The 13,654-nt window shown below is 42.7% G+C and overlaps 2 non-coding genes and 1 pseudogene across 2 annotated transcripts; 1 reads left to right on the forward strand and 2 right to left on the reverse strand.

Annotated features, from left to right (window-relative positions):
* Window positions 1–212: 212 nt before the first annotated feature.
* On the reverse strand, window positions 213–317 carry LOC126021275 (small nucleolar RNA U13). The gene has a single exon (XR_007499844.1). It is a non-coding gene; the product is annotated as a small nucleolar RNA U13 (small nucleolar RNA).
* Window positions 318–3,581: 3,264 nt separating this feature from the next.
* LOC126020767 (AP-3 complex subunit sigma-1-like) lies at window positions 3,582–4,914 on the reverse strand (annotated as a pseudogene).
* Window positions 4,915–12,787: 7,873 nt separating this feature from the next.
* Window positions 12,788–12,907, forward strand: LOC126021269 (small nucleolar RNA SNORA26). Its single transcript, XR_007499838.1, has one exon. It is a non-coding gene; the product is annotated as a small nucleolar RNA SNORA26 (small nucleolar RNA).
* Window positions 12,908–13,654: the final 747 nt, after the last annotated feature.

Raw genomic sequence — 13,654 nt, forward strand, 5'->3', positions numbered from 1 at the left:
AAAGGACATATCCATCAAAAACTTATTACAATTTCTTTTCCTTTTTTAAATTTTTGGTACCCCTCGGTGGTCTCAGGGGTTACTCCTGTGAATGTTCTGAAGAGTTTATGGGATGATGGGAATCAAACTCAGGTTGGCCACATGCACATGTATGCTAACCTAAAGTTTTGTTTTTTGGGGGGTTTTTTTGTTTTGTTTTGTTTTGTTTTTCATCTCAGAAGGGTGATGTGCCGATGTCGTGACCAGGTTGAAAGGGAGGCACATATCACACTGGCGTGTGAAAACCTGATCATCATACTTATGAACCGGAAAAGGATCCTAAAGTTTTGTTTTTAAGAACAAATGTATGTCAAAATTTTGGCCTTTAATTGCAAAACTGAGATGACCCAGAAGTGAGGTGAGAGTGAGGAGAAAGAGGTAGACTAGAGGTAAAAAAAGGACAGTGGTGCAGGGTCTTGGACACTTTGTCAGTGGAGGACCATACGGGATGCTGGGTATCGAACCTGGTCCATCCAGTTTGTCCGCCACATCACTTTGGCTCCTTTAAAAAGTTTTTTGGTTTTTTTTTTTGGTTTTGTTTGTTTGTTTTTTGCTTTTTAGGCCACACCCAATGATGCTCAGGGGTTACTCCTGGCTATATGCTGGGAAATCGCTCCTGGCTTGGGGGATCATGGACACTGGGGGATGGAACCGCAGTTCGTCCTAGGTTAGCGCATGCAAAGCAAACGCCCTACCGATTGCACCACCACTCTGGCCACAAAAAAAAAGTTTTTAAAGAAGAAAACTGTACAATAGGGCTGAGGAGATAGTACAGATAGCACTCCTGCATGCAGCCAACCTGGGTTTGATCTCCAGCATCCCATATGGTCCCTTAAGCACCACTGGAGTAATTACTGAGTGCAGAGCCAGAATAACCACTAAACACACTAAGTATCACCAGGTGTAGCCCCAAAACAAAACAAACCTAAAAAATTACGATCTATGTACAGTGAATGCTTTAAATAATCATTTTATTTGTTTTTGTTTTGGGAGCCACACCTGGCGGTCGTCAAGGGTTACTCCTATCTCTGTGCTCAAAAATTTCTCCTGGGCCCGGAGAGATAGCACAGCGGTGTTTGCCTTGCAAGCTGCCGATCCAGGACCTAAGATGGTTGGTTCTAATCCCGGTGTCCCATATGGTCCCCCGTGCCTGCCAGGAGCTATTTCTGAGCAGATAGCCAGGAGTAACCCCTGAGCGCCGCCGGGTGTGGCCCAAAAACCAAAAACCAAAAAAAAAAAAAAAAAATTTCTCCTGGCAGTGCTTGGGGACCATGTGGAAGGCAGAGGACTGAACCCGGGTCAACCACATGCAAGGCAAACACACTACCTGCTGTGCTATGGCTCTGACCCCACTTTAAATAATTTATATAAATCAAAAACAAAGAAGAGATACTTGCTATTATCACTTACTTTCCCAGCATTAAATTGAAGATTTTAAATTATGAAAGGTGGGATCAAGCGATGGTGCTGTCAGTAAGGCACTTGCCTTGCACACAGCTGACACAGATTTGATCTCTGGCATCCCAAATAGTCTCCTGAGCACTGGCAGGCATGATTCTTGAGTGCAGAAATAGGAGCAACCCCTGAGGCTGACCTAAGTTCAATTTTCAGCATTTCGTATGGGCCCCAGAGCACTGATCCCTGAGCCTAGCAACACTAGGTGTGGCCCAAACACCAAAATAATAATTATAAAAAAATAGATGAAAGAATAAAATTCATTTATAATCAACTCAATAAAAAGGGAATATAAAGAAATGTTTTATAAATTTTTGCTTAATTTTTTCTTAATATGACATTATTGGAATGGGGGGGGGGGCTTTCAAGCACAATGGGTTCCAAAGAGCCATTCCAGATAATTTGGTGATTTAGTGGTGCCGGGGGCTATCAGAGCCCCTTTCAGGGGTACTGGAATGGAATTCGAAGCCTTGTGCATGCCACAAGCACTCCCGTCCTTTGAGCTCTCTCTCTGAAATTATTGTTCATAGGTCTTAGGCTTGGAAAAAATAATTTAGTGAAAAGATTGCTTGCCTCCATAGAAAAGACAGGAATCGGGGCCAGAGAGATAGCAAGGAGGAAAGGCATTTGCCTTGCGTGCAGAAGGTCATTGGTTCAAATCCCAGCATCCCATATGGTTCCCCGAGCCAGCTAGGAACAATTTTCTGAGCATAGAGCCAGGAGTAACCCCTGAGCGCTGCCGGGTGTGACCCAAAAACCAAAAAAAAAAAAAAAAAAGAAAAGAAAAGACAGGAACCCTAATAGAGGAACCAGGGAAGTGGCTTGACAAATAAGAGGGCAGCCAAGACGTTTGCATTTGCCTTGCATGCAGCCAAACCAGGGTGGATGGTGATTCAAATCTCATACGGTCCCCTATGGCTGCCAGGAGCAATTTCTGAGGGCAGAGCTAGGAGTAACCCCTGAGTGCCACAGGGTGTGACTCAAAAACCAAAAAAAAAAGGAAAAGAAAAAGAAAAAAAAAAAACTGTTGGAGCCAGAGCAATAGAATAGCAATAAGGCATTTGCCTTCTAAGCGTCTGACCCAGGGTGGACCAGGGTTTGAACCCCAGCGTCCCATGTGGTCCCCCATGCCTACCAGGAGCTATTTCTGAGCAGATAGCCAGGAGTAACTCCTGAGCATCACTGGGTGTGCTCCAAAAATAAATAAATAAATAAATAAATAAATAAATAAATAAATAAATAAATAAAACTTGAAAACTGGTGAGGGCTGCCCTTGGACCACCCCACCACTTTCCCCTCCAAATCCACAGCACCAAGATTACAGCTTCAGAAAGTGCCTCTTCCCAGAGCTGCATTTTCAATGAAAAGTACTGAAGGCACATCCTTTTTTTTTGACAGTGATAAAATATACTTTTATTTACTTTGTTGAGTCAGAAGATCATTAAAAAATTATTGCTAAAGTATATATCAGGCAAACAGAAAAGTACTTTTGAAGTCCAGTTACCTTGGAGTTTATTTCAACTAAGAGAAAAGTCATGTTTTCATGCGATACATACTTGATTCTTTTTTTTTTTTTTTTTTTTTGGTTTTGGGTTTTGGGTCACACCCGGCGGTGCTCAGGGGTTACTCCTGGCTGTCTGCTCAGAAATAGCTCCTGGCAGGCTCGGGTGACCATATGGGACACCGGGATTCGAACCAACCACCTTAGGTTCTGGATCGGCTGCTTGCAAGGCAAACACCGCTGTGCTATCTTTCCGGGCCCACATACTTGGTTCTTAAACTATTGTGACATGTAACAGAAAGATATAAGGAATGCTGCAACTGTGATCCATACAAAACACCAAATATTTTAAGGTTGAACATAATTGAAAGAAATGTCTCAAACACTGTTTGAAATACTGTAATAGCCAATACACAGAAGCATACCTTAGGTGGACACAGGAATGCAGTTTAGAGAGAAAAAAGAAAATCACACCAGAACCACTCAATTTCTTTAAGATTACTGAGCAAGAAAAGAAACACTGAGCTTCCATACTGATGTAAACAATTTCTATACAGTACCTTGACTTAAATTCAAGAGCAAAAGTTAAGACTCTCCCCTCCTTTATTTTTGGTAAACAACTGCAAGGTAAAGTTAGGTGACTTGTCCCCCCCTGGATTTTTACCTGGGAGTGGCCTTTTTAATTGTTTATTTAAAAGAGGGCAGTTTTGGCACTTTTATACTGATGTCACCAATGTTAATATTTCTTGGGATCTCAGAAAGATTCATATTCTTTACAACTGATGCAGCACGGGCTGGAGCTCCTGCTAAGCCAGTCTCAGATTTCTCCAGTTTGTTTTGTGCATCAATTTGTGTGACAATTTCATTCATATTGGTCTCCAAAACCAATATCTGTAAGGATATTATGAACCTTATCTGTAGGGTACTTATCTGAGACCCACCCATTTCTGGGAGGGGTCTTGGGAACCGGATAATAGGTGTGACCTTACCTGCAAAGCCCGGCCCATTCCTGGGAGGGGTCTTGGAATAGGTAGATAAACCCGGAAGCCAAGGAATTAAGGGGCTTTTGCCTTTTGGCCCTGCTGGGCTCTCTGAGGGAGATGGCTGAAAGAGGATAAGAGGCAGGGCAAGCCTAGAATGGCTGTATGCTTGAAAGGTTATGAGTAGGCCACACACATGTGGTGGCTAGGGCCTAAATAAAGATGATTCTTCCTGAAGCCTGCCTGTGAGTGAGTGATTTCGCGTTTCACCTGGGCCTGAAACTCGCCGGTTCATGGGGTTGCTGAGCCACGTGGCCTGGGATGGCAGACAGAGAAATCCACCTCCATCCATCGCCATCCAGCCCCATCATTAATTATTTAACACTACACTTATCTACATGGAAAATTAAATCCAATTCACAAACGTTTTCAAAACACTTGTCCAGTGTTTCCACTAATACTTGAATTAAGTCTAAACTGCTAAGTTCACTTTCTGAAGAATCCACACAGAAGACAAATATAATGTTGCATAATGTCTATAAATTAACTTGTTGTCAGATCCTCCAATTAATAATCCTCCTTTGGGGCCGGAGAGATAGCATGGAGGTAAGGTTCTTGCCATTCATGCAGAAGGACGGTGGTTCAAATCCCGGCATCCCATATGGTCCCCCACGCCTACCAGGAGCGATTTCTGAGCCCTGGAGCCGGGAGTAAAGTCTAAGCGCTGCCAGGTGTGATCCAAAAACCAAAAAATTAATAATAATAATAATAATAATAATAATCCTTCAAGGAAATTACATTTTCATTTTCATCTCTCTTAGATACCAAGTGGAATGTCTCCCTGATGATTTGCTGTTGTGTATCTTTACTGTAGGGCTGGCAGAACTTGGAGAGCCACGGCTTGCCGTGGTTGTTGAAGATAAGGATGGCCTTGATCATGGCTGGGCCGGGCAGGTGGCGGCTCAGGGAGCGCCGGGCTGGGAAGGGCTGAAGACACATCCTTGACTCTGGATCTGCCCAGTGGACAAAGAGAACTGTGACCCTGGTTCCCTGGTGCCTTTTTCCACACTGAGGGTCAACATATCATAGTGGGCACAGCAACTGGAACAACCCACACTGCAGCCCAGAAAACAGCGACTCACAGCCAAAATCATCAAAGTTGCTTATTGCATGACAGCGATAACCACGGACTTCTCGGAAAAAGAACAACTTGGGGCAGGAGAGAGTCGAAGGATCTGGAATGTGACACTAAAGTAGCAAGGGGCAGAGATGAGGAAGGTCCTGACAAATAATGCATCTCAAATCTTCAATCCCCTTCCTGTAGTCTCCAAAACCATTTGTTTTCTTCATCAGACAGTTTCTCACCAAATTCCCTAACTCCTACCCTACTGCCCACGCTTCCCCAATTAAAGACCAGCTATCTCTGGTCTTTAACTTTGTATGCATTTCAAAGGGATAATAGGCAGGATTTAATAAAGTATAAATTCTCTGCCTCGCCTTTGTTTGAGGCCCAGACCCTCAGTGGTCCTCCACCTCCTTGTCATTGCCCAGTGAAACAAATCCTGTTTCTATGACTTTGTAAGTGAGGGCTGGAGAGATAACACAGCGGTAGGATGTTTGCCTTGCACGCGGCAGACCCGGGAGGGACCCAGGATCCATCCCCCTCATCCCATATGGTACCCCCGAGCCAGCCAGGAATGATTTCTGAGTACAGAGCCAGGAGTAAACCCTGAGCGCTGCAGGGTGTGGCCCCAAAACAAACAACAACAAAATAGATAATATGTATCTTAAAAAAAAAAAAAAGAAGGGACCGGAGAGATAGCATGGAGAAGAGTGTTTGCCTTGTATGCAAAAGGATGGAGGTTCAAGTCCCAGCATCCCATAAGATCCCACCGTGCCTGCCAGGAATGATTTCTGAACATAGAGCCAGGAATAACCCCTGAGTGCTGCCGGATGTGACCCCCCCCCAAAAAAAAATAGAAAGTTTAGTGGCAGAATAAGTACTCATTTAAAAAAGAATCAAATGGGCATATTAAATATAAAATGTACTTTCTTGATCTGGAGGCTAGCTCTAGCTGGCATGGGGTTTGGGGAGACTTCATGTGGAAGGCCTTCTCCCTAACTTGGGTGCACTTGGAGCCTTGATAGGCCCCCAGCCGTCCCCTCTTCTGCCCCCGGCCTCCAGGCCTTCCCTGGGTTCCAGCCCAGGCGGCCAGAAATGGTGGGTCCTAACTTGGGGTGTGCTGAGATTTGCTCGGTTGCACTAAGTTTGTCACTGTCAATTTCTGACCAGTCTACATGTGGAAAATTGCATGTATTAAGAGTATTCCCTATCCTTATGTGATGTTTTGCGTATCCAGAATGTCCATTTTGTATTCTGCCCTTTCTCACACCCCTACAAAGCTCATTTTTACTCCTTAACTCTCTCACCCCCCACATCTCACATCACTAACACTAACATTACTCTTTTTTTTTTTTTTTTGGATTTTTGGGCCACACCTGACGGTGCTCAGGGGTTACTCCTGGCTGTTTGCTCAGAAATAGCTCCTGGCAGGCATGGGGGACCCTATGGGACACCGGGATTCGAACCAACCACCTTAGGTCCTGGATCGGCTGCTTGCAAGGCAAACACCGCTGTGCTATCTCTCTGGGCCCCACATTACTCTTTTTAACTTCAGTACTGCACAATTCTAATCACAGACCAAAGCCATGCATTGTGTGCAACAATCCCCAACTATTTCAAAAGACATGAAATGGACACGTATTTCTTTTGAATATTTTATGTGTTTTTTTCTCTGACAGCTATAAGTCTTACTAAATATTCTCTTATACAGTGACGATTCTTTTTTTTTTTTTTTTTTTTTTTTGGTTTTTGGGTCACACCCGGCGGTGCTCAGGCGTTACTCCTGGCTGTCTGCTCAGAAACAGCTCCTGGCAGGCACGGGGACCATATGGGACACCGGGATTCGAACCAACCACCTTTGGTCCTGGATCGGCTGCTTGCAAGGCAAGCGCCGCTGTGTTATCTCTCCAGGCCCACAGTGACGATTCTAACCACTTTTTAACTTCTCTTTGTGAGCTGTTTAATAAGAAATTTTGGTGAAAGAGTCCCCCCAGTTTAATGCTGTTGATTGAACCATGCCATGGGGATTGTTGGACTTGTTCTTATGGCCCCCATATACACCAATAATGCCATGTGGCATTGTTCCTTTTTTGCATAGGCACATTAAAATGAGAAAATACTATATATACTAATAAGATCTTATCTAATAGATAAGATAATCTTATAGTGCAAAGGGACCTTACACCCTGAACATTGACATAACGACCTGGCACAGGCCTCAGAAGAATAGGCATTTTCCATTCACCCCTGAACCAGGGAAGCCATCCACGAAACATCCAGGTTTGTCTATGACATCACCTGGAAGCAATCCTCTACCACGGAAGACCCTACCACTGCTCAGACATCGACCTGCTCAAAAGAGACTTCCCTTAATACTGAGAAGACTTAACAACAACAACAACGACCTGCTTACAGGACAGGGCTCTCTGCATTGCCCTTTAATTGTGAGGTGAAACTAGAGGACACTCCACATCCTGACTTCAATGTAGGATATGCAGATTCCAGGATCTTTAATACAGAAATATGATACCAACAACAGAGACTATGTGAAAAATAAAAGTGTGTTGGCACTACAGACAATGTCTTGGATTGAACAATATAGCTTGCCTGGAGCCTAGAGTTGGTCTTATGCCAGGAAACTTCAGGGGTAGGGTCTCTTTGTATTTAGGCCAAGGTTATTCCTTTCCACGCCCCTCATATTTTGGTGGGCCTATGCAAACAACAATTGCCACTCTAACACTGTTTTTACTGTGCTCCTTTGACTCTGGTCTAATCCTTAAAAAAAAAAAACCACTTAAACTTTTGAGGTTAACTTAAACTAATATGCATGTACATGGAAATGTAAAAAAATACTATGCCTCTAATGTCTAAGGAGTTACATAAGTTTTATGGCTTTAGATTGCCTTGTCTGCTGCTAAGAAATATTATAATGTATTATAATCTGGGGACTTGAGGGACAAAGTAATTGTACATGGATTCTGTTTTATTTATCTTAATGTTCTTTGGCTGAAAGTTCAAAGTTAAGATATCAGCAAGGGGACTTCTTCTGAGAATTATGTTATGGGTGATTCTCCTTCCACTGTAATTTTACCTTGTCCTCTTTCTTTGCATCTTTGTTCTCATAATTAAAAATTAAAAAAGTGTATATTCACTGACATAAAGAATACTATGGTGGGTGCAGCTGAGAACAAATGAGTAAATACATGAACTACGAAATAGCTTTGAGAAAATATTCCAGAGGGCAGAAGGAAAATGTAGAGCTTCATTTTATCTTCACAGAGGTGAGGTATGTACTCAACCACTGAACTCTGAACTATATCCCTAAACCCTGAATTTTTTTTTCTTTTTTTTTTTTTTTTTGAGAGGAAGTTATTTTCTTTGAGGTAGTGGCCACACCTGGTGATGCTCAGGACTTACTCATATCTCTGTGTACAGGGATGACTACTGGTGAATCTCAGGGCACCATATGGGGTGCTGGAATCAAATCAGAATCAGTCGCATGCAAGGCAAGTACTCTCCCTACCTGCTTTCTATGTCTCCAAACTCTGATTTTAGTTTCTTTCTTTCTTTCTTTCTTTCTTTCTTTCTTTCTTTCTTTCTTTCTTTCTTTCTTTCTTTTTCTTTCTTTCTTTTCTTTCTTCCTTTCTTCCTTTCTTCTTTCCTTCCTCCTTTCTTCCTTCCTTCCTTCCTTCCTTCCTTCCTTTCTTTCCTTCTTTTTTTTTTTGTTTTTTGGGCCACACCTGATGTTAGGGGTTACTCCTGGCTGTCTGCTCAGAAATAGCTCCTGGCAGGCACGGGGGACCATATGGGACACCAGGATTCGAACCAACCACCAGTGGTCCTGGATCAGATGCTTGCAAGGCAAACGCCATTGTGCTATCTCTCTGGGCTCTTTCTTTCTTTCTTTCTTTCTTTTTTTTTTTTTTTTTTTTTTTTTTGGTTTTTGGTTTTTGGGTCACACCCGGCGGTGCTCAGGGGTTACTCCTGGCTATCTGCTCAGAAATAGCTCCTGGCAGGCACAGGGGACCATATGGGACACCGGGATTCGAACCAACCACCTTTGGTCCTGGATCAGCTGCTTGCAAGGCAAATGCCGCTGTGCTATCTCTCTGGGCCCTGTCTTTCTTTGCTTTTTAGTTTTTGGACCACACCTGGAAATTCTCAGGGCTTACTTCTGGCTCTGCAGGCAAGATTCCCTCTTGGAAGTGTTCAGGGAACCATACAGGGGTCCTCAAACTTTTTAAACAGGGGGCCAGTTCACTGTCCTTCAGACTGTTGGAGGGCCAGATTATAGTAAAAACAAAAATTATGAGCAAATTTCTATGCACACTGCATATATCTATTTAGAAGTGAAGAAACAAAATGGAAATAAATACAATATGTGGGCCGCCGGCCGTAGTTTAAAGACCCCTGTATCGAAGAGATCAAATCTTGTTGACAGAGTCAGCTGTGGTAGGGCAATAGCCCTATTGAGGTTTTGTTTTTAATTGCAAAAGCTTGGGGCCAGAAAGATAGTACAATAATGATAGGGCAGTTGCCTTGCATGCAGCCGATCCAGGACAGTGGTTTGAATCCTGGCATCCCATATGGTCCCCTGTGCCTACCAAGAGTGATTTCTTTTTTTTTTTTTTTTTTTTTTTTTTTTTTGTGGTTTTTGGGTCACACCCGGCAGTGCTCAGGGGTTATTCCTGGCTCCAGGCTCAGAAATTGCTCCTGGCAGGCACAGGGGACCATATGGGACGCCAGGATTCAAACCGATGACCTCCTGCATGAAAGGCAAACACCTTACCTCCATGCTATCTCTCCGGCCCCCCAAGAGTGATTTCTAAGTGCAAAGTCAGGAGTAACCCCTGAGCACCGCTGGATCTGACCCAAAAACAAAAAAATTATAATAAAAGTTACACCTAGTGATGTTCTGATCACTTATGCCGATGAACAAATCCAGATCTCACACAGGTGTGTCAGGTTTACCACAGAGCTACATATAAAAAAAATTGAATATTTTAAAAGAAGACAAAATATAATATTTCAAAAAGAGCTAATGACATTCCATATCAGGCTAATATATAATTTCCTCAAAAGAAAGGGTGGAGAGTAAAGGGAGAAGGAAAAGTTGAAATCCTGATTCATGGGCCCGGAGAGATAACACAGCAGCGTTTGCCTTGGAAGCAGCCGATCCAGGACCAAAGGTGGTTGGTTCGAATCCCGGTGTCCCATATGGTCCCCCGTGCCTGCCAGGAGCTATTTCTGAGCAGACAGCCAGGAGTAACCCCTGAGCACCGCCGGGTGTGCCCCCCCCCAAAAAAAAAAAGAAAAGAAATCCTGATTCATTCATTTCCCTTTTTTTTAATTTTTTTAATTTTTTTTTATTTTAGGCCACAACTGGCAGAGCTTATTCCTGGCTTTGTGGTCAGGGATCACTCCAGGAAAGGTTTAAGGAATCATATATGATGCTAATGATGGAATCTCTGTTAGTTGTATGTATAGCAGGTAACTTCACTCTGTTCTGTCTCTGAACACATTATTTCTGAAAAGAATCAGGTGAATATTTGAGATTGAATGGGTTTTCAGAGTCCTAAATTGGTAACTAACAGAAAGAATATATCCAGATTCATCATGTTGACACTTAAGAATTTCATAATTAGATAAAATTCTAAATATATACTAAGGGCCCCAAACAAAATTAAATTCTGACTTCACAGAAACATTGATGAAAGATAAAGAGACAATGTTTTTTAAGCATTGAAAAACTCTTGCATAAAGTCAGTCATTCAAATGTGAAAGGATAATAAAAATGGTCTCAAGCATGGTAGACTTCAGAAGATTGACCACATAAAGACACACATGTAAACAACCTTGGAGAAAGTTCTCCAGTAAAAAAAAAAAGAAAGAAATTCAAGGGGGAAAAAAATCAAGATGATAACTGAGATGTTTGGAGGAAATTGGTAAAAAAAAAATACCATAATAAAGCTAATTATGAGCAAGGGCAGAGGGAGGTAAGGAGAGGTAATAGAATGATGGCGGAAGCAGCTGCAGTCCTGCACAGTGAAATGGCATCTGGACTCTGTCAACAGATGAACTGACAGCAGGACCTTGGCATAGAGCTATGATATCAGCCAGTGCAGAATCATATTAGAACTAGCAGGAAGTCTTTGGTGGTGGGAGGGATTTAACAAAAAAAGAATCAACCCAAATTGGAGAAATTAGTTAAGATGGTGGGAGATAGGGGAAGAAAAGACCAATACCAAAGAATCCTGGGCTAGAGAAATATTACAGTGGGTAAGGCATTTGCTTTGCATGTAGCCAACTCAAATTCAACCCCTGGCATCCCATATAATCACCAGAGCCCACCAGGATACAAGTAATCCCTGAGAGCTGAGCCACAAGCAATCCCTGAGCACCATCAGGTGTAATCCAAAAACCAAAGACTAAAGTAACATGATTACCCTTGGCCTAGAGTATAAGAGAAGGAAAGAAATTGAGAGACCAGAGAGATATACTACAGTGAGTAGGGTGTTCAGTAGGGGTAAATCCTGAGTGCAGAACCAGGAGTAAGTCCTAAGCACTGCCAAGTGTGGCCCAAAAATTAAATAAATACATAAATAAATAAAGAAGAAATTGATGGGAAAAGTAAGATGAGAAAGGGAAGTAATAGGGGAGCAGCAGAGGCCACAGGTCTAGGGTACATCAGTAATATGGGGGGTGGTATAGCTATATATCAAAACCACAGAGACAACACTGAAAATATGAGATCCAAACTACAACAGCACACAAAAACGTGCCTATCAAGGTGGTAGGTGGGAATAAGGTATGGAAAGAAAGTTGAGAACACTAGAGGACAAAATTGACAATCTCAACTATCAATAACTTTGTAAATCACAATTCTTTAATAAAAATATATTTTAAGAGGCCAGAGCAATAGCACAATGGGTAGGTCATTTGCATGTGGCCAACGCGGGTTCAAACCCGGCATTCCATATAATCCCCTAAATCTGCCAGAAATAATTTTGGAGTACTAAGTCAGGAGTAACCCTTGACCACAGTCAGGTATGGCACAAAAATTAAAAAACTTAAAATTTGGGGCCGGAGAGATAACACAGCGGTAAGGCGTTTGCCTTAGACGCAGGACTGTGGTTCGAATCCCAGCATCCCATATGGTCCCCCAAGCCTGCCAGGAGCGATTTCTGAACATAGAGTCATGAGTAACCCCTGAGCACTGCCAGATGTGACCCCAAAAAATACAAAAAAAAAAAAAACTTAAAATTTAAATTTTTGTTTTGTTTTGGGCCACACCCATTTGATGCTCAGGTGTTACTCCTGGCTAAGCACTCAGAAATTGCCCCTGGCTTGGGAGGGGGGCGGGCTAGCACTTGCAAGGCAGACACCTTACCTCTAGCGCCACCTCACTGGCCCCTAAAATTTAAATTTTTTTAAGAAAAACATATTTTTTCTGTTAAGGAAATGGAAATGAATGACAGTGGCCAAAGAGACAGGAAAGGAAAAACTCGACTGATCTGGATTTGATCCCCAGCACCACACAGGAGAACTACCAGGAATGGACCCTTGGCACAGAGGAAGGCATAAACCCTCAGCATCTCTGGGTGTGACCCCAAAATATACATGCATATATACATACATCCATACAGATATATACTGAACTAAAAATGTAATACAATCTCTTTCTTTCCTGTGTCCTCTTAAGGTTGACTCAGTATTTTAAGAGGCTGACAGAGAAGGGTTAAGTAACACACCATAAAACCCAGAGAGGAGATTGTAAAAACTCCTTGGATCCTATCTGAAATCACAGCAAGAAAAAAAAAAAAAAGGCAGCAATCCAGGGAGCCTGAGAGAGAGTCCATGGTTTAGCGTGTATGCCTTGAATGTACATGGCCCCAGTTCATTCCCTGATTCTGCATCTCTTTCGCACACCACCCCCTTGGTACTGCCAAGTGTGGCCCAAAGTTTAAAAAGCACACAAACAAACAAAAAAAACAAATACACAAACTGTGGGGTCCTGGTTCTGAACAAGCAGGGACTCCATTTTGTAAAGGCCACATGGTCGGCTTCTGTTCTGAACAAGGAGGAACACCATTTTGTAAAGACCACATGGTGTGAGAACATGCTACGTTCCCACAAGCCTATATCCATTAATACCGCCCAAGCTACCTGGCCATACCAGGTAGCCTATCAGGGAAGGACACAAGGAAGCAATGGGAAGGTACCCCTCAACAATAGCCAATCATTTTAAAAATCATCAAAAAACTACAACCGAATGAGTGAATCTTCTTCATGAACTTGAGCTAGGTTAATCTCCTTCTAGAGATGACCCTGACTGGCCAATTTGGGAGCTGTTGGCTGATAGATTAAAGTATTCAGCTTTACTCCAGTTGTGTGGTCTCCTCCTTGGAGTCTGAAACTCTAACAAAACAAAACAAAAAAAAACTTTCATTCCAACTAATGGGGCCAGAGACAAGAGTACAGGTGGTAGATTCATTGCCTTTCATGCAGCCAACTCAGTTTAATTTCTAGAACCACTCATGATCTCCCAAGCAGCAC

The sequence above is a fragment of the Suncus etruscus genome, chromosome 10, assembly GCF_024139225.1.
Source record: "Suncus etruscus isolate mSunEtr1 chromosome 10, mSunEtr1.pri.cur, whole genome shotgun sequence".
In the NCBI taxonomy this organism is placed as follows: Eukaryota; Metazoa; Chordata; class Mammalia; order Eulipotyphla; family Soricidae; genus Suncus; species Suncus etruscus.